Source organism: Varroa jacobsoni, unplaced genomic scaffold (genome assembly GCF_002532875.2).
Source record: "Varroa jacobsoni isolate VJ856 unplaced genomic scaffold, vjacob_1.0 scaffold_457, whole genome shotgun sequence".
Classification (NCBI taxonomy): domain Eukaryota; kingdom Metazoa; phylum Arthropoda; class Arachnida; order Mesostigmata; family Varroidae; genus Varroa; species Varroa jacobsoni.
The window spans coordinates 26,033-48,911 of NW_019213359.1; positions in this window are offsets into that span (position 1 = coordinate 26,033).

Sequence of the window (22,879 nt, forward strand, 5' to 3'; positions counted from 1 at the left end):
TAGTATATATGCAATTGTGCACAACGATAAATGTGCGAAAATGCACAAAATGGTCTCGCGCTGACACGGTGGACGTGGCAAGTAATGCAAAAATCTTCTGAGCGAAGACCCGGATCAATGATCAAGAACAGCTCAGAGACGCGCACATTTAATTCAGTACTGACGTTGGACGGTGAATTAATGTTATCGAATAAGTCTGAATAAGAGGTTGATTCAGGTGCTCCCTGATGTAACCTTTTGTCTGGGTGGGCCGCTTTGCATTAGATACAATTGATACTGTTAACAAACTAAAGGTCGGTCGAGATTTAGGGTACTCGAGCGCCTACAAACTCAGCCAACAGTTATTATTGTTAAGTTTATAAAGGGTAGCCAGTGGTTCGTTTTGTTGCAACTGATATACCAAGCGCGTTTCAGTCTATGGAAGCATCTGTCCATTGCTGCCCTTGTCCTAGTTGTACATGAACACATCGTTACTTTAATTTTCGACATGCTCCAAAATCAGCTTTGCAGAACGAATGGAATATCATTCGGACGCTAGTTACATTAACATAGGCCATACAACTGAACGTCTGCCAAAACAACGTATAATCTTCACGCATATATTTAGGGAGTTGATCTGAAATATGACTTCCATAGCTCAACGAACAGATCAGTTTCAACAGAAAGTAAGCAAACTTCTAATATTATATGTGAATAGTAAGTGAAAGTATTATTCAGCTAGGCATATACAGGCCCGGCTATAATTAGTCGAACCTGTGACGACAACAAATGATCAAAACACTAAGCTGTTTGAGCTTTTTTTCCCTATTTTAGCATAGTCTATTGCGTCGAAATAACAGCACGAGGATAAAGGGAAAATATTGTGTGTAAGGCAAATAGAAATATTCTCGACCGCACTCACAGGTCAAATCATCATCTATTGAATATATTTGCACCGTAAAGTAGAATCTTGCTCCCCTTAGCATCTTTCACGACTGCTGCTGATGACACAGTTATAATCTATGGGGCAAAATTAAATCCACCTATATGCATCTATTGAATATTTCATACGCTTCTTCGCGTATATTCGCTGAGCTATGCCCGACAGCGGCCTTTTTCGGCCTAACGGCTGAACATTTCTCATGCTACTTTTCTGTAAAATGTCAAGTATCATCGAAGAAGGCTCGCTAGCCGACATTCCTTTAAAATTTAAAATGTCAAATATGTATCGAAGAGTCCGCTTCGCTACTAGGTCAAATCTCAAACGTTTATAGGTCAAATGTAGAAAGTTAGAGTTTGGCAGATACGATCTGTTCGCGGTACGTACAGGAATTACCACCCGCTTGTTTTATCAACTGACGGCTTGCTTGCCTGTTCAATAAATCGCTATGGGACGCACCGTTCTCCGTGTCGCCAATGAACAACGATAAACACGAGTAAGTTGCGAGCGCTAATTGGTAGCATCTGGGTCTCGACGATTCGACCAGCGAATTCTTCCTTTGCTCTGACCCTTTCTTATTTTATAGCTAGTGTTTTGGCATTTTCACGTCCTCCCTTGTCCTATCGACGTGAGTGAAGGCGAGAATGAATCGCGAAGAATAGAGGGCCAAGTTGAATTGTACGAGCATCAATATGTGTGTCCATACTGCGAAGAGGTATGATTTTGTATGCGCGCGCCAACGTAAGGGTAGTATCGATGAGCCATTAGAAATAGTGTTACAATACGAAGAAAAGTGCACCAACCTGCTACACGTCACCGCACATTTACGGTGCCATCCGCTAACAGTTGTGACATTTGGGTGCTTAATAACCCATACACGCTTTCTGATACATAAGCACATTAAATCAATATTTTATTAACACTACAACTGACAAAAACAAAGTAACGGCGCTACTAAATAGAAGCCATGATGATTTTTCAGCAAAGGAATTGTCATTGGCGGCGCGCGTTACAAAAAGTCAACGCTGAGGCGGCCCATAAATCGTATACGGCTATATGCCGCTACATGATGATAGCTGATTGCCATGTCTTTTCGTTCAATCAAGATTAAGCGGTAAAAAGATGAAACTTTTTCTTGTAAAAGCATATGGAAATACTGTTGGACTTCACCACAAGCTAATAGACTAACGATTATTCAATGACCGACGAATAGAGCTCTTCAGCAGATCAACTTCAATCAATTCGTTGATTCTGTTGAGTAAAGAATTGACCCATTCTTAATATGAGTCGACTTCAATGACGCTGTGAGCTTCACTTTTTCATCCTGTACCACTATCGGGGCCGATTTGTTGTCGACCAGCGTACAAGCACTTCTCATACGATACCATTGCTCTCGTTTCTCAATTAACTAACACAGCCGAATGATACCTGGCGTTGTGTCCTTTGTTTCGAGCTTTACGTCCGGTGTCGCCGTTAGACATTCTGTCACACAGCTGGCTCCCAGTACGACACAAGGTCCGTTTATGCCCGGACTCGAACCAAAGCCACCCTATGATTAGCAGCCAAATACGTTACCCTAAGCTAAGCTACCACGAGGACATAGCGATTATAAATCTGCACTGCTATTATATGGCTGACGCATATGTAGCAATGAACAAGCACAGAGCAAAGTGTTACTCTGCTCTTCTCACCCATATGTTCCACGCGACATCTTTTATTGCTAATCGAACGTACCCCGACTTCTGTGCCTCGACTTATTAATACCGCGTTAGATACCGTACTGGGGGGCTCATTGCGCCTTACTTGTAATTCTTCGCTAATATTGATTGGGTTTATGTTCCGTATTGTTTGGGTCAATTAAGGGAATAGTAATAAATTTGTCTGTTGCTTCTATGTGTTTGAAAATTAATTAAGTCTGCGCGTTTCATCTCGATGAGTGGGCTAATCTATTTAATCAATTATTAAAATTATCTAGTCTGTGTGAGATATGGTGTGCAGTAAAGTGGCCATAAGTGTGGCAAGTACAGGTATGGAGCAGAGGTGTATGGGAGGGCACACGATTGAATATAACATACTGGCTGACTGGCTAGAGTCTTGATATCGAAGAAAGATAATTTGGTACTCACTTTTTTCAAAGTGCGTTGTCTTCGAATAATCGTTTACGTGATTTGAACAAAGTACTGTTAAGGATCATATTAAGCATTTCTTTTTTTAGCTATGTAAGAGCTATCAGCCAGTTATCTTTCTTTAGTACAGCTTAAATATGATGAAACCCTCTGATAGTCACTATGAAACGTAGATATTAATAACGTCAGCTTGCGCTATCTTTTGTAAGAAATTTGTCAATAACTAATGAAGTCATTTTTGATCTTATCGACAAAAACACCCAGATTCAGCTCTTAAGACATCTCGTACAAACAGCTCTGTTTTGTGGGTCTGCGGGATATCAGGAGGCCGTACACTTTTGAACATTAAATGTGCTTTTCTTATCTGCTAAACTTTTAGGACAACGTTGTAGTCGGTACCTTAATGTATGCTGTTATCGAAACAAGTGACGCTCCGATTAGAAGTAGCAAAAACAAAACAGGGATCACATTGATAGCTGCAGGGGCGTACGATGGCGTTACCGAAGCCCCATCGCAATGTCACGACTCAAGCAACAGGAAAATGAACTGTTACTTCTTCCATTCGGCTATCAGTTACATTACCAGAATTTATAATAAAATCACATTAGAACTAAAATACTCATTGTATATATATATATATATATACAACGACTAGAGGGCTTTCCTCACTTGTATCTTATTTTTCATACGATGAAAACGAGAACAGTAAAACCAGTATGGGAAATAGAAAAGCGGAAATTATTTTTCTGGTCTCATCTTTAGGTTGTCGGCTGGAATATGTCAGAAAGCCCTTTGAAGAATTGGTAGAAGTCGACTCATGTTATTGCACGTCAGGAAGATTGGCATTCCACTCGGCGCTCATAAAGAAAACCGTTCCAATCGTCTACGGCCAACTAAACAATCAGACGTTATTGTCGACGTCGGGTGGATGGTTTCTAAGATGATAGTCAGCAGTAACTATGTGAGTTCAATTTTGAGATGTGACCTATCGTAAGCGTGGGCGGACAAGCCCCAAAGCTGTCCAGCAGAACGAATGGGGCGTCGAGCGGGTTCAGTGCACAAATCATGGCAACAGCTTTTCTCATTCGCCCCTTATGCCTAATCAGGTAATTTCGTTTCGACGTCGATCGCGGATGATTGCCGTGTGGCCAGATGGAAAGGCCGAGCCAAAAACTAAGGGAAAGAAACGTCCTAAGAATGAGAACTGAATCTCGATAGCCTGGGAACTTTACAGCTATCGGCATCATTTGCGGTTCTGGTTGTCTTTTTCCTCGGCTGAAAATAGTGATGGCAAGAAAGAGACAATCCGGGATCTCTTCAAAGGGATGCTATCAGTTCAGTTTAGTGTCATCTATATGAACTAAGGGCGGTCAGGTAGGGGACATCTACTAGAGTTTTTGCCGCTGTGGTCTTGCGATTGGTGCCGATCGAGCCCAACTCGGATTCACCTATTAATTTGGAAATCATTATTAATTGCTAATAGCAATATCTTACGGGGCGTAAGCGCTGGAAACCCAAAAGACAATTACTTGCTATGTTTTTCTTACTTATTTCTCCATTTAAAAAATGACCCAACTTGGCTATTCTGTTGGAGCGCCAATGGACAGGAGGTGTTATATTATGAGGACCAACGTTATTGAACACACGTTTTTTTTCGCGATGGTTCGATCAACGATGCCGCTAATGGGCATTTCGCTGCAGGGCTCCTAAAAGAAAAGCACTTGGTAACGGTAGCGCCACTGGTGTCATTCGACCACTATTGTATTTCCCATTCGCTTTAAAAAACAATAGATAGCAAAAAATTTATAGAACTTTTTTGTCGAGAATATGCATTCAAAGCGCCGAGTTCAGAACTTTGTAGCTGTCACCGATAACGGCTAATTGGACTGTAGCATGATGAGCGAACGTTTGCTTCATCAGTAGAAAATGTTTATCTAGCCATTTCATAGATTGCCTATTTAATAGCTAATCCATGCGACGCTGAACGCTCTATGGCTCTTGATAAACATTGTTGTTGAAGGTATTTCCAACATTTTTTTTCAATGATAATTCGATGCCAAGGTGAAAAATGCCTGTACGTATTGACCACTTTATAACAGCTACCAAATATCGACTGCCTTGCTTACGTAAAGCTACATGCACTTAAATTACACAAACTCTCGATGCTGATAACTGAACAGCTCTAGTTCAAGTTATCCCTGCCTTTCCCCAAAGAACTCGAGTCAGTTCGATACGTCTCGGGAAAAATGAGCCTATCAATATGCCGCTATCGACGCCAAAAAACACATAATGCGCCCCATTGCAGGCCGCCGAGCAAACATGGCGAAACACCTCACATGTTCAAATCTGAAAAGTTAAAAATCACCCCCGCGCTTCTTCACACGCATACACATGTACTCGCTGGCTAGTGGAAATTAGTGTGATGCACGTCCACACGAAAATTCGCAATTTCATATACCTCTGTTCAATGTACACGTTTCCTTTTCGATTGATATACTTCCGAGGAAAGCACGAGACGTCTGAACATTGAGAGCGGACTCGCGAACATCTTCCTTTTCTTTATCGAGCTCCACTGTCGGCATAATAATAGACAAACGACATACACATACATACATGAGACCACATACAACAGCACATTAGAACGGGCCGTTCCCTTTACGTGGATTTCTCTATAGCAAATGTTGCTGCTGCTGCTGCTGCTGCTGCCGCCTCGTCTGGTACGAATCGAATCCGATTTCATCTATGTAATGAGAAGTTTCGGCTGAAAGTTAGTCTTAGGTAGACATGGGCGAATTTGGCTTCTTAGACCGCCGAACTGGCTGTCTTGAGCTGAGGGACTGGTATTCCTGTTACTGCTCTCTATGGCGATCGAATGCGCTAGTAGAGCAAGTTTTGCTTCGTGGGGTCCTACGACAAAGGAAGGGTTTTAGACGGAGTCAATGTAACAGCGCAACCTTTTATATATTCTAGTTTTGTGAACATGGACACGACGAGATAGCTTCTTCTACGGAGATGAAAGAAGCTAAAAGCGAATTGTCATTTGGTGATTTACTCACTGGATACCCCAATCGGTACTACGGTCTAACCCCTGGTAGATTTCGTACGAAGTAAACCTTCTCGATAGGATGATATGTCTCCTTGTTCTATTTAATGAACTCGTCAGTGGGGCCGCTTGGCTGATGGCCGGTGTCGAATTGCTGCTTCACTTGCTCATCGGTAGTAGTCTATAGATTTTGTCTAAACAGAGGTAGAGTGCATGATTTCGCAGCAAGACGACTCTAATAGGGAAACGTCATCCTGCCTAAGATACAATTCGCCGAGAGGCTTGGCCCTGCCAATAGATTGGTACTGTTTTAGCAATGGTAGCACGCACTGTCGTCGATAGATTGAACTAGTCGAAGTACATTGCCCCCAACATGTCTTACGTCTATCGAAATCTACCTGTTCTCGATGTAACAACTGCATGTCAAATCGAGCAATCGACTGAATTACTCAAGGGCTGTTGGTGTTATAGTCTCCTTTTTTTTTGCTTCATTCATTTTTCTTTTAGCTTCCGCACCCCGTAGACCTCTCAAGTGCTTTCTATTATTGCAGTCGCTACCATTAGTTCGTTCATAGAGGCTCAGCCTGTGAAACCGAGGAGCAGAAGTCTTCTACCAATAGAATGAAGATGCTTACAACGACAACGTCGCACAGACAGATGTAGCTTGATCAAAGCTTTTGGCTTTGAATTCAGCTCGTTATCGATGTCTCAAACACAGTGACGAGTATCTCATATTTCCTAGGAAAGAACAAAAAGACATTTGCATCACCAGACAACCTCCAATCCCCTTCGAGCCACCATACACGCGGCCCTCGTATTACCCCAGTCCAAATGCATCTCTCACACTTGATCCTCAAGGCAAAAAGGAAGTAAGCAAATTCCTACAGCTGTTAGCGCGAACCTGTTTTCAGTGTTGTTCCCCATACAAACAAACTGTTTGTTGCTATGCACATTTACGTACTAGATATGAGTTAAGTTACATACAGCACTGCCGGTAAGCATTGTTTGAAAGGATGCCATCTAAATCTGCTCTAAGCGCGTTTGACCTCGAAAAGAATCGCGAAAGCTCTTCGAATTCATGATAACCGAAGCTCAACCGATTGGCTACATTCAAGCAGGTGACATTGTATGCGATGGCTTGTTATACGTTCGCTATATGCGCATCTCAACACCACAAGCCAAAATTCTGTTGTGCTTTGTTTTTTTCTTACGCCATCTGTCCACACCTATGTATGAATAAGTACGTATCTATATTTCTATTCGATAAATGCTACAGGCTAAGCGGCCACGCGAAGCTTAGCTTTCAGAAAATTGTGTTCTATCTATAGTCGACTTTTCGCTTGTGTCGGAGTTTTGCAACATAATTTTTGCCGAAAATTTCGGAACGAGGATGTCAAAAATTGAATGGAAAAATCGATTTCTAGGTCGTCGCTTTTGCTTTGATAATGAACACAAAAAAGTGAAATTGCAAAAATCAAATTCAGCGCAGACCAACTGCTGAAGCTGCCTAGTGTCTCGGCGGCAGGGCTTCATCGCGTGGCATGAGCAGTTTCGCGTGAGAAATCAGTAGGCGATAATATTCAGTCAATATCATCAAGTTGTTCCGGCTGTTTGTCCATGTTATTTTCTGTCGCTTGCTTTCTTCCTCTAAGCCCCCCCGACAGTCATATCTCGCGCCGTCGTCCCCCTGCATCAATAAAACATGCAGGAGACACCTACATATTCAAATTTGATCTATCTTTTAGTGATTGGCTTCTGTTTCACTTTGTATTGCCCTATAGAAATATAATCAATTATAACGACGCTGCTGCCGGCGTCAATATATGGTTTGGGGATCCGGCACCGTACAACAGTGGAATATAAATTCTAATCTTTCACCTGTTTCTTCAACGAAAGACACCTGTAACTATATTGAAATGAGCACGAACTATAGAAGTTCTACATAGCTTTTTTTTGTATTTTTTCTGTGTATAGGCTTCAATGCAGCAAGCGCATTAAAGTGGGTATATCGTTTACGCATAAATAAAGTTCATAGGAGTTTCTCGAGTTAGAGTACACTTTTATTAGACTGCCGTAGAAGGAGCAGATTCAGTACGAAAACAAATTTCCAAGGACCAAGGATTCGTTTGACATCAAAATAACATGACAATTACATCCACTACACAACGACCTAATTTTGTTTTTCACCCCAGGCGATGCGGCCTTCGAAGGATGGAAAAACAGATTAGAATAGATAGATTTCACAGCTCGTTTACGTTCGTAATAACAGCACGTGTTAATCAGGGTACGAGATTATGCGAGTACGCACGGATAACTGTCATCGAAGCTTTACTTCAGGCTGACTAACTGTAGCAAACTGACGCGTAGGATATAGGTGAACTTAGATTTATCCGCGTGATTAGAAGTCTTAAATATAAAAAGTGGAATTAGAAAATATTTCTTAACTTAGGCAGTTTACCAGAAGGGTAAAGAAACCCACAAGCGTTGACGAGCGATGCGGTATAAGGTTGATCGATAAGGACTTCTGGTTTTAAACTTTGTTTGGAATTTAACAGATTTCACATATGAAATATCCGTTAAAGTGAGAGAAAATTACTTTGTGTAATCGACAGGTCAGTACAAATTTTAAATCATAGTCATGTCGTACCGTCGAAGAAAGATATTAACCCGCCGGAGTCACTTAAACGCCTTATAAACACCAATTTATAACTATAGGACGGTAATCGGATAAGGACTCAACTATCATGCTTTATACAATTTTGCTCCTTTAAATATCCTTAATATAAGCTGAAAGGTTTTTAATATAAATTTCTACAGTCGTGCTTATTGCTCTGATTTCACTCAGCAGTATTTTGAAAAAAAACTGTATCTTTATGGCAAATCTTCAAGACTGCAAATGTATGAAATCCTAATGTAGCGTATTCCTAAATAGTCGACAGAGCACCCCGTCCCGTTGATATACACTAGATGTTATGCATCTAACGCTATTCTAACTAATATGTATTTTAGGCTATATATATATAGTATGGGTACATATTAGATAGTGATACATCCTTGTTGTCGTTAGTTGTGCTGGAGTGACCATAACAGTTTGTTGCTAGTGGACCTAAAATCCTACCATAGTGCCTATATAAAAAAAATACCAATACAGACAAAGTACAGACTGTGCAAGGAGCAACTAGAGTTATTGCAGATAGAGACCTTTTCCTTACCGAGGCAGTTTACGACGTTGGGATGAGCAATATTACGTTGGCTTAGAGCTGCACCTGCTCGTACCCCAAATGGACTTGCTTTAACACACGTTCATTTGCATCGTGTATTTGATGCTTGGCAAGAGACTACATTAGTAGCATACCTTGCCGAATTTGCAAAGGCCATACGGGGTCGTACCGTGCTGAAGACGGGGTCGATGTCGTACAATGGATAAGTCAATAACCATAAACGTACATGACGATCCGCACTGCGACCAGCATACAGCGAACGATTGAACGACCCCTCCCTTAGCACGGCATGATCAGACCACCTCGCGGCAACCTAAAAAAATATCCTTTATATGCGCAATTATCTTAAAATTTTAATAGAATCATGCAATTTCACTCCTTTGAATGCCTTCAATCTAGATAAGACGTTCTTCTTAAGATAATGGAAGGGAAAGGCACCAGCTACTTAAACGATATCCTTGTTACAATGCTTGCTCTGGTGTCCCTAAGCAAAACTACAATTCCGCCGCGTTTTGCGTTTGTTGGGGTGCATTTTAAGGAATTGAAGCTTGGCAAAACTATCCGAACCAGACTATATTAAACCAGACTTAAAAACAATCCCAAGCATTTGCTTTTCCTTGGAGCAGCCACGCTTACTAATCGCATAACTTATGTGAGTCTAGATATAATCAAGTTTGAATCCATATTATTACACCTACAGGCTACAACCCCTTGAACGTGGCAGTCTTTGAGACCAATTAAGGCCCGACTTCTTATGGCTCAACAGAACTTTGCTACTACTGACGCCAGAAAGATCGCACTCTAACGGCCAAAAATTGCATACAAGGGATCATTCACGAGGGGAAATATCGTTAGAAAGTTTCAGAGGGCAGATATCTCTCCGCTGAACTAAAACGTATGCACCGAAGGTCATTTTCTTCCTCCAGTGACACAAACTGATAATAAACCAAGGTCGTGTGGTCATCACAGAGAGTCATTCCAACAGACCAAATGTTCATTCTCGGAAATCGAAGCTTTGTTGAGGGTAGCTTCATTGCCGATTGCCGCCTTATCTCAACGGTAACGTCTAGTAAGTTTTCACCCGTATAGCCTGGCTCTCTCGCACATACATCATTATTATTGAGTACTAAATGCTGCATCCTTTCAAGTGAAGCTTTCAAAAATATCAGCTTTGCATCTCGGAGGCGCTAAAAATTGCCTCAAAAGGACCCCTTGAATTGCTTTGAACGAGCGCTTCGGTTTGGAATAGGATTATCCATTCTCGTTGGCAGATGATGACTGTACTGTATCGTACGAACTGCATTACTTATATTTCGAAACGAGCGTATTCTTAAGTTCGCTTTGGGGCTGGCGACAGCGAGGAAAAAGCTACGTTGACGAGCAAAGCTTTCCTTTACAAATACGGTTAATATTTATAAAATCATGTTTATAATACTTACGCAAAAATGCATTAAGCGCAATCTTAAAATATGTGTTAGTACCATTTTGAGTAAAGGTCGTATTATTTATTAAAGCATCAAAAGCTCAGTGTAACAACTAGATGTCGAACTGCCATTGTATATCGTAGATTCGTTGTTGTACTTACTATTTTGTACCTGCTATTACCGATAATAGGGTAATTACAAGATGTATTTGTTGTTAATAATTAAGAACTTATGGTTAATTGCTGATACCAAGTTGAATGGCTCGCAAAGTGAATTTTTAGCATGCTTTAATAGTGCAGTTATCAAATCATATTTCGTTTATTTATTGTTACTCGATTCAAAGGTTATGTTCCTTTATTTAAAAAGTTTTGCGCCGATCAGACCTCACATCTGTCACAATAGTACGGTATTTCAACCCGTATTTAATCCAAGTAATCATTATATCCTTACATTGACTTGGCTCTGCTCCAGGAGGAAGCTGTACTCGCCCTGACCCCATCATTTCGACTCACCTGTTCACCCTGTCGTGAAGTCTATGTCATCGCCAAAGCTAGAACCAAAGGCCTCTGGAACTCGCTGCCAAAAGTTCGACCCCTCAAGCAACCACGTCGATCGAATTCGCATCTTATCATACCGCACAAAATTACTATAGTTAACTGCAAGTCTTCGCAAGATGAAAGCTACTTATTCAGTTTCAGTAATCTACCTATGTCTCTTCTTTGTATCCCGTTGTATTGCGTATGGATGTTTGTAAATGTTTTTCTCGACTGTTGAATTGTATTTTCCATATGACAGCTTCATAGACCTATAGGAACCAATGGAGCGGACAGTAAATGCGCGAAAAAGAAACGCCCCCAAGCTTCCACGAACGCTCCGTTTACGTGTGATTAAATGTCATTTCAATACAAATTCGTCGTACACGCCAGCAAATACCGCCAGCTGATATGAGCGAGCGGCATTTCATCGTCATCGTCGCGTGCTTGCAAAGCCTAGCCAACACTGAAGCAGATGGAGGGCGTTACTTTGCTTTTCTATACTTTTAGCCGTCAAATATACTCGACGGTTATCATTATAGATTGGTTTGGTCCTTGGTGCCATTGATAGTGCCGCTGTGGAGGCTGGTCATAAATGAGAATAAATTTAAGAGGCAACAACACGCGGCCCGACACGCCATCTTGCTTTTTTGTCGCAGCTGTGCAAATGATGGCCGCAATCTTGCCAAGAGACATTAGACGCAAGTCAGGAAGCTGCAATAGTTGCGCTTTCCGAAGGAAATGACTTTGGCAAAGGGAAAGAAAGCCATTTTTATGTTTAAGCAGTTCTGACGTTGTTAGAGCACAGCACGACGTGCTGCATCGGTTCCTACATCAAACAAAATCACATAAAATATATACCACAATCTCGGTAAATCATGATCGGATTCCGCCTGTGCCACAAATCTGTGCATGATCAAGAGGAGTTGACGAGTTGGGGAATATGCACAAACGATTCAACAATGTGATAACTGCAGTTAAACATCGTAATTGAATTCCTGCTATCATACCAAAAGGATAACGATAAAAGATGGAACAAATAGATCCCTCCTTTAAAGCAGCATCTTGGAACGAGACCGCTAGCGCGTCAGCGCCAGATAACGCGAATACATAAGAAAAATTAGTAGGTCGACTACGATAGGCCATTCCATAGGCTCAAGTCATGCATAACGTGGAGTGAGCGGATTGTTCGGGGATGGAGAACGTCGACGCAAGTCGTGTTGGAAATGTCGTGTCAACTGCCATATTGACAGAACGTATTGTTACTGCATGAGGTTTATGCGATATTGTAACGGCTTGACGACACGAGTAATAGGAAGACACAATCACTGTAAGCTATGATACCCATCCAGTGGCAATTTTCGTATGTGATTCGTTAGCAATGCATAGGCAGCGCGTTCGGTTGGATTCCAAATCGTGTTAAAGAAAGGAAAACACAATGTTAAGGAAGTAGTAAACCATATCGCATACAGGATTAATGCTATTGTGGATTATATGGAAATTTTTGTATAACACATTCTTTGATGGAAAAATATTTTCTTAAAAAAAAAAACTGTTTTATGCGCTCTAAATGAGACGGAAATGCAAGTAAATAAACCATCGGCGGCACGATGACTAGGTCTTCCCAAATTTCTTAAACTATTTCGCACTGTGCTTCAGTCTGAAATCGATCCCTATGTATATATTTTAGCGAATGATTATCAATTAAGGACGCGGCTCCCTAAGCTACCGCAAAAATAATCGTGGGCCTAATTTGTTTTCCATTGCTGAATGAAGGGCATTGTTGTAATCTGCGATGTTTTATCTTTTTGCAAGCCGCAGGTATCCGTGGAGCAATGGTGGAATAATGATGCGACTATACAAATGAAGGTGTATTCAAAGGTCAGGTTATCTGCATTACCTCCACCGACTAACCTTGCTGCATATTGATGTACCTCATGTAGAACTAACTCTCTGTATCTAGCCCTCTGCATGACAACTGACTGAAGTATTCCTGTGAATCTGTTGGACAGCAAGGCGTACGCTATAGATCGAGGTCACGTCACTTTATCCAAAACTAGGCTATTATGAGTTGGCTAAAGCTGGCTCTCATCGTAAAGTACTCTTATGAGGAAGAATCGGGACCGAGTAACTGTCTTCATTTTACATATATGCGAAGCACAACAAAGCTCAGTGACACCTTCAAGCCAATGGCATCCCTGTCCTTTTAACGTCTTGATTAACGCTGGTGGTACGAACGGAGCTGCGTACGTAGCGCAAGTTTGCAAAATCGAGGTTTTCTTCAAAATCGATTTACTTCAAAATACGTTTTGGTCTTACATGAAGCCAAGGAAACGTCTAGACTATTAGCGTTCCTATTTACATCTCGAAGACGACATTTGCAGCAGTATTTCCTGCTTACGAATTTTTTGACTGCTAGGACGCAACTAGTCTATCATGAGAGCGCAGTAATTAATACTATTTATATAATTGAACAGTTTACCTCACTTAACACTGTATACACTGTCAATAGTTGACGACATCTACGTACCAGTAGTTAATTCGTTTGTAATGTTATTAGCTGCGTGTGTACTTTTGTTGTTTTCACATGGTTTAACCATCCCAGTTATCATCCGCTCGACTGTCCCGCCTAATAACATTGAACTCTATCTCAATTTCATTGCATCATAATTATTGCCCGCGACATATGTTGGGCTTTTACCACTACCGATGAGAGTGCCGACAGCTGATTTAGTTAATACACGCCCGAAACAACACACCGACTAATGAAGATAATTGAGTTCGTAGAGAAAGCTCATATTCACTCATATTTCACGAGAGTCTTCGTCCTTTTACTCATTTCACTGCCGATCCTTTCTGGTGCTCATCTTTTACTAACCAGAGGGCGACATGGGACCTGTGTATAATCTAAATAATTGCTTGCTATGGTAGCTCCGTCCCCCAGAGCAACGCATCGTAGTCGTAACGCTTCAAGAAAGACAACAACTAAATTATAAAGCTTTGTCTTTTTTTTACTGCTTCCATTGCTCATCGGTCTTCAGGACGATCTAATATGCATTTCTGAGATCGCCAGACCCGCAGAGGCCGTTAAGCTGGTCAAACACGGCGGTTCGCCTAAGCCTCGTGCAGTCGTTGGCGTGGGCATAAACGGGGTCCTCCTCCCTCTCTGATGCTATTATGTAGACGAAGTATATCCGAATACACAAAGCAAAGCAGAAATATTATTGTTATCATAACGTCGCAGAAGAGAAATCGGTCCTTAGTTAATTTGGCGGCTGCAGGCAGCTGCTTCTTCCTCTGTTAAACAGCAAGAGACTGCTGTTTGACTATGAGCGTCCGTTCTATTCAGTGCTTCCTTATAAAGACATTACAACTGCAATTGGCCTCCTTTATTATCATCACTACAACGATAAACAGGAAGAGCCAGCAGTAGAATAGGGGGAAGGCAGAAAATGAGAGTTCCTATATCCCAGAGGGCTTTCTGTATACATTCTTCCATTTTTGCCCCACAAAGAGTCCAGTTGCCATGTGACGATTTTGCAGGACAAATTGCGGCAAAGGGCCAGCCGTGTGCAGCGCGGTCCGTATTCGGTCTTCGATGATGAATACGAGAGATGGTTACTAATTCTGGTTCTGAAGATAGCGGACAGCGCTGAATTTATAAAGGACGACGCAGCAACACGACACAACATAGCCAAGAAATGCAATATGGCACAAGCTTAGACCAACTTATCGTATTTGAACACAAAGCCTTTTCGATCAGCTGCTTCGAGGTCAGATGGGCGAAGGCAAACCTAAACGGCGACTGACAAAATGCATTCGCACCCTTCTTCGTGGTAGGTTGAACATTACCCATCCATGGGAGCTTGCCTTTCTTCGCGGTGCTCGCGGCAATTCGAAAGAAGGAACAACGTCAAGAATATTAGCCAGCGAGTACAACGAAAATAACGATGACGATAACGACGATGACAAAAAACGAGGTAATACTGCGGTTCAACATTATACACGAAGATTCTACGATGACGGAAAGCATGAATCTAGAGGCGGAGAATCAGCGGATCTACCCGACCTACACATTGTAACAACAGCACTTGCAGCGGCATCAGCTTCAGCTGCATCGGCTATAGCGAGCAAATCGACGCGCGTTTACCGTTGCCATCGAAAGAATATCCCCACCGACGAAGAAAATGTCGGCAGACACCACTAAAACGATGGCGAAGTTCTGTACGCCAAGAACGACACGAAGACGTCGGGAACCTGTGGCACAAGTGAACCCGACACATAGAGCATCTCTGGCCTCGGCTTACATATCGAAGAATTTTTTCTGTTGACGATGTTTCGCCGCCGCAACGCTTATCGCAGCTGCCCCACAAACCAACAAGCACGCGTTGCATCACAGGAAGGAAAATGCCGAAGTTCCAGCAAAGTCCACAATAAGTGACCAAGGGCAAGGACGTCAGCGTTCACAGCAACGGCGGTTACAACCGACACAAGGCAACAGCACTAGTGCAAGCACTGAGTCGCTCCCTTCGACGCTTACTGTCTCGCCTGGCGGGAGCGCAGACCCTAAAACTGACGATGGTGGCGCTGCCTCCGAGGATGATGATGTCTTCGATAGTAGTCTGTTAACCACGAATCTCCTTCATTCTTCCACTGTTATATGGATAATACGACCCATACGTATTCATGACGCTGATCATCCATCCCGTTGGTGCTGGCACTTGTGATGATAATGATGGCGACGACTGTAATGCTGATGATCGTGATGGCAAGCTGCGGACATCATTGATGCTTCGCGGATCATGGGTGACTGAGTGAGCGATAAATTCGACGCGGTGTCGTGGCATACGACCGTTGTTCGTCAAACGGACGCGTCACCGCTATACAAAATCACAGCGGTGACGCAGGCGTTACGACGCTCGCGGAAGCGCGTTTCTGCTTGCGTCCTCTGCAGCGAACCCCTATGTACAATACACTATACGGCAAGTGGACAAATTCGTATGAAACAATCTGAGCAAGTCAAAGAAGGAGATAAACCTCGATTGGGCTCGTAACAGCACCCGACGTCAGTGAGGGGACTGAAACGCGCACGGCGTGCCATATGATATCGAAGCTGAATCAAGATGCGGATGAAGAATAAAAAAAAAATAGAACGAAAGCAAGAAGACGGATAGAGATCGACCGTCAAATTGTGTCGCATCACACAGGCTCGTGAACTTGACCCGGTTGATCTGGTGATTCTCCTCTGACGAGCTCTGCTATCGAGCGCGCCAGTCGGCCTCTAGATGGCTTAGCGAAATGGCGCGACGATAGTTATATAACAAGTATGTAATTGTAATTACTTTATTAGCACAATAGCGATATGGTGTTAGCAATAGAAAAATAGAGAAAGAAGGAAAGGAAGGGCAATTTTTCATAATGCGGATTACACATGAACTAGCTCCACCATCGAACAAGTAGATAAACCAACCAGCTATAATAATACTTCAGCTGAAAGACATCCTACGCCAAATGAATGGGGCCAATGGCTAAGAAATAGTAATTCACTTATTCAACGATAACAAGAACATTAATAATAGCAGATATATGCGGAACACAAGCTGTTGCATGTATACGCTATCCATTACTACGTACGACAAACTTTTCATTATGAAGTCGATGTCCTGTGTTGGTTTTCCAGGCCAAGCAGCTAGTGTAAATGCATAGGGATATTCCTTAGATTATTCGTATTGCTGGGGGATAGTCAGGTCACCGAGCTTTTGCCGATGCTTCGCCAAAGATGACAGTTTTTACCATGCATACTGGACATCGGCTACTACAAATTCCATAATATAGATCGATACAAACATTCCGATTAGCACATTTTTTTCCCCTTTGACTGCCTCCCATCTAGGTTACGCAATTCTATTTGTTAACAGTCGTCTGCGATCTAATCTGTTCGCGAGAATAAATCTACTCGATGTGGCCTAATACACGATGTAGCATTTCGTTCATGCACGATATCATTCCACTACACGATCTGGCCATAATGGAAGAACGACAATTCCAGCATACCTATATATAGATGTTCACGGCTCTACTATAGGGCCCAGCTTATTGGGTTGGAATGACAGGCAGCGAAATCCAATGCGTCTTAATAACTGGTTGATAAAATTACAATTTTAATTTATGTTCATCGATCGATGATCGCTGTCGTCAATCCTGTCTTCGAAATTTTTTCTCGTCTTTCTGGAACATCTAGATGATGCTGTTGTTTTGTGTACGTGTGAGCCTGCGAGTGATGATTAAGGAAACGTGGTCTTAATGTTCATTTTTTCCAGACGAATGCCCTACCCATTTGTCGCTGCTGGACTAGCAGAATCGTACGCCGGGAAAATAGTTTGTTCCTACAAGGCCGTAAAAGCGTCTGTAACTAACCGCTGACAGTAGATTTAACCGAGTATGTCCTGCCAGAGTCCATAATTTTTCATTGTCGCATATATATTCCAACGTAAGTAGACGCCCAACCAAAGCAAGGATGACATATGACGATAGACCGCTTCTATTTTATTTGTTTCTTTACAAAAACAGAGAAAACAATGGTTCGGTGAATTTTAATAACCTGCCAATGGCTGCCGTACGAGTGAGCACCATTTAGTCGATTTGGCTCAGTATCTTACAGGTTAATTCTCCAGACGTTATACACTTCAGGAACCGGCGTGTTGCTGATATAAAGTCACTCCAATCGGCACAGAACTCTGCAAACTTTAAGTAGCGCTTGGCATAGCCGGCATAAGGTAGCGCAGTCACCGATCGATCATTCTGTGCGCACATACATTCACATCCTGCCCACAACCCGTTTGGGCACATGCTAGTGCTCGTGCACGATGTCGGATACGGTGTTGCACGTTTGTAGCCAAAGAGCAGACAATGCAACAAAGCATAAGCGAGCGCGTAAATTGTTCCAGAGTAAAAAAAAAAAAATGATAAATTTGGTAGCCATCCAGATCGAAATACGGTGCATTTCAACTATTATGATTACCTATTACACACGTTCTCGATGATTCATTCTAGTAAAGAGCACCGGATAAAGTATGCCTTCTAGATAAGAGTACGTTGTAACTATAACCGATATATTTTGATCATTTCCAAATATTTTCAGATTTAACAATCGACTGTATAATTTATTAAAACACATTTCAGTTTCAACATATAAGATAATGCCATGTTTCTCTTAGAATGGTGCGTCCATGTACGTCGAGCTCCAGAAGCGCTAGCGCACCTTGATTAAGATGTATTTACTCAATTATCTAATCAAATCAACATTGGCGTGTCCCATTAGACAAAATTGAAGAAAAACGAAACCAACTTTATCTTCATCCTGAGATAACGCAGTCTTCCCGAAATGGGTGAGCAGTTAACAATCTCGTTTAATGGTTTTCGAATGAATATCCCAAAGACGATGAGGAGAAAGATGCCAAGAGACGCTTATCTGTCTCTCTACGTGTGACCACCGCGCCGCTTATAACACGCGATTTGGCCATTTTTTTCATCTCGCCATAGTCGGACACCCGTGACGCTGTCACAGTTGTCGTGTATCAGGTCTCGAAGGTCCAGGTGAAAACACAGACACACACATATATATATTTTTTTCAATTTTTTTTGCAGCGCACTGCCACGTGGAAGTTTAAGTTCATTAGTTCAACGTCGTAGAGATGTCAAACATAGTCAGCCTACCGTTATCGTTCAGGGTCATGTTTGTTTTGTAATAACCACTGTCAGTGGTTATATCTAATTTCTCTATATACGCGCTAATTAAAAGTACGAAAGGTTTATGGCACGACTAGTGGTTTATTTATGTAATGGGTTGATCAAATAGATTTTGTGCACAGGCGCCTAGATTTCAACACCGGCTTGCACTATTTCTGTCAAAATTTATAATAGATTATAACTTCTAATTAAAATCGAGTGATGAGACAATCGCTCGATTATGCCGAGCAATCTAAATCGAGTTTTTTTTTTTTACGAAACTAAATGTAATTAGGTTACGTTGTGCTGTCTTGTCGCCATATTTTGACCTAGCTCTCAACATAGGGCAGCTTTAGTAAGTTATTAAAATCATCGTAAGGTTGCTATTGTTCCCGGCGTGAAGTCGGTTTCGAGATATTATTATTGCCGTTCAACCATGTCCAACAAACCAGCGTGCCTACGATCATCGATGGTTAATCGCACATATATGAGTTAAGTAACATCACACAGCGAAGAAATAATATTCGAAGCAAAAATCCGGGCCGCGTTGACGATTTATTTATCCAGTCGATGTTCTAACAGTACAGCGTTCTCCGGAAGCAAAACTGTTCAAGAACACGTAAAAAGTTGTGATGACGTTTTTTCGTTCATCTATAGGATTACTAATCCAATATTTCATTCCATTCACAGGCTATGTAATACAGTGTGAAATTTATGTTTTCTTTCTCTCTACACCGTATCAATACGTAAGACTCTATAGCTGTGATATATGATTAAATGATCGGCACGAAAATAAGTAAGTCGCGCTGGTTGTTTGTCCTGTATCATACCGATATGAGCGTCAATATTAAATTCAATTTCAAATTAAGCGTGAAGTGATTATCTTCTGTGTTTACACACAAATCCGATACAGTTTTGTACAGCCAAGGACTGCTTGAAATGTCAAGCTGCGTTCGTCGCATTGGATATCCAATGCGGTTCACTTATCTCTGCTAATGGGCCGTACTCCTCCTGTTATATCATGTTTTCATATAGCGTTAAGGAAGGGGAACGTATATAGTAATCCAGAACATATAATCCTTTTAAATAAAGTACACAATTTGAAAGGATTAGCTACGATGACTCCGTCAGCCGTACGTTCTTTTTATTTTTCAGTATCAAAAATGCGCTAAAACCAAACAGACTGAAGCACGATTGAGCCAAAATTGTGCTTGTATTGTTTTCGACCGATACATTAAAGGTTCGCCAATCGGCAGCTTCAAATTTTTATTATCGTTTTATTATTGTTGAGTCGGTGACCTGTACACCGTACTTTCGCAATTTACCAGTTCGAAAGGCAACATAACCCCTACGTGTATTCTAGCAGGATGTTACTATCGATCTCGTGCTTGTAAACAGATCGACAAAAACCACTTGGCTCAGGGCAGCATCTAGACAGAAGGCTGAAAATTCAATATTCCTGTGACTGAGCAGAGACTCATTATTCAACGCCATTTATTATAAAGATCGGATCGTAGCTGTACAATGACGATTTCATGCAATTAGATCTAACGTGTAATGTCATTTCTTTACCAGACGTGCCACATTAATTCCCGAAGGGGCAATTTCGCCTGGCCCTTGGAGACACCAAGTTCACTGTTCACTGTTTGTGTGCAAGTGACTGCGAAAGACAAAGTTCACTAACTTGATTTCCGCCTTCGCCCATTTAGGCTAACACGCTTTAGGGTAAAGTTATGCTAACTTCACAGTTTAACTATCGATCGACAGTAAACGATTTTCATTAACAATAGACCTCCACAGCTTTCCTCTCACACCAGTTCCAACTATAGGTAGTCCTTCTTGCTACAGGGCAGGGTGGGCTGTTGCGAAACAGAAACGACATAGACCACTACATTTTCATTAGAAAAGAAACCTTGATTTTAAATTATAATATCATCCCACTTTCTGGTTTGTTTATATGCATTAGAATTCCTTGCCTTTATCCTATAGAATCTTTGCCTGATAAAATTCGTTGGCTACATTTTAAAAATTGGCTCTATATGAAATATGAATATTTTCTTCTATTTAATGAAACTCTTTTTAAATGACAAAAAAAAAAGTCGAAAATGACTGACTTGTCCTTTTACCACGGCTCCGCGTGCCGCATATTTATTTCAAGTTAAATTGAAGAGAAGTTATATTAATTACAGGAAAACTTGTTGTATGAATAATCGCTTTAATTTTAAGCATGTATAAATATAAACGGAAAAACTAAGTCGTCTCGGCTTAGCAGAATACGTATATACGTTAAATTCAATTAAGACATCGCATTTTTGTGTTCGCTAAAGCATATTTGTTGTTTTTGTTGATTACTAACTGCTTTAGAATGAAACCACACTGCGAAAAATTGTAATCACAGAGCAGAACTTAAAATGGATAATTATCTCTACCAGAAATATAGATAATCATTGTAGTTATCCGGTCAAGGTGATTTAGGGAAGGGGTGCTTACCTCAAACTGCAAGTCGTAGCTTTGGCTTAATAATAAACTTTATATGAATCTATATTGAACGAATCATAATCTTTGACCTGCCTAGCATCATCTTCTCTAGCGAGAATCAAACCCCTCCAGCTCTTTGTTAATGAATCAGGTAGCGACCGTAATTTATAGTTTTACTCTATAGGATTATATTCGGGTATCTTCGATCGATTTTCAGGAAGATAACGAAACCGTAGAAAACCCTTTAACAAACCTACTGGTTTGTTTTTCTCCCGTAATACTGGTTGTTTTTTCAATTACATAGTCTGAAAAATTTTGGCCCATACAGCCCTTTATTTTACCTGTCCAATTTTCAGACAGGTCTTTTCTGCTGGGCTTTGGAGGCTAGTGTCCTGCAGTGGAGGGGCAAAAACTGTAACAGCCTATAATCTACTACCTAATAGCCTGAAATAATTAGTTACTTCAGATGTTCAAATTAGTCCAGCTACGATTTCTCTGTATGTGGGTGTCTGACCAACATTTGTATACCGTAATCGAAAAAAGCAAGATATATTTCAAAAGGTCAATTTTAAGATCATTATCCGCAATAGTCAGAAGGGTTCAACTTAGTGCTTTCTGAGGTACTAGAAAGGTTCTACTTGGTACACTTCAAAAAAACGTCGCGGCGTATGAAAGGTCCGAATTCTAATCAACTCTAAACCAATACTTGCGAAAACTGTATAATGCCGTTTTCTCATCAATCTTACATTCAGTAAATAACCGTCACGTTCTCAAGTACGTATAAATAAGTATGCATCGAAATCATATTAGTGATTACATATAATTCCGCCGGAAGTCCTGCAACACCACCTAAAAGCTTCCAACAACTAAAAATATATTGTGTTTCCATATTGTAATATAGTAGTACTGCGGAGATGCTATAGAATTTTCCTGACGGTCTTTTCCGGTACTATCAAACAGTAGGAAGAACGTCAATTTTGTCTTTGGAAGTACTATATACTTTGTGTTTGGGGCTCTTAATTGTGCCACAGTAGCAATACTGCACGTAACGGGCCCGTCGAAATCATGAGGCCACCATTCGGGTTATAAGAAATAAACGGCCGCTTCGCACAGTTGCTATTGGTATCGCCGTGCCGTTACTGCACTTCGATTCAAATTAACACATTTAGTTCCCTATCGATTGACGTAATTTTTTTTGCGAAACAAACAAACAAACAAACAGCCTTACTTTACGGTCCCTTTGTGTGAATTTCTCATTGTATCATATTGTGTCACAATTGCGCATCTCAACTTGGCAGGCGGAATTTCAACGTGACAGAGCTGTATCTACTATCTCATCTCCTTTATTTTTTTCGCTTTTTCCATGATGCAACTTATCTGTATCTGTATATAGGCACTGCTAACCAA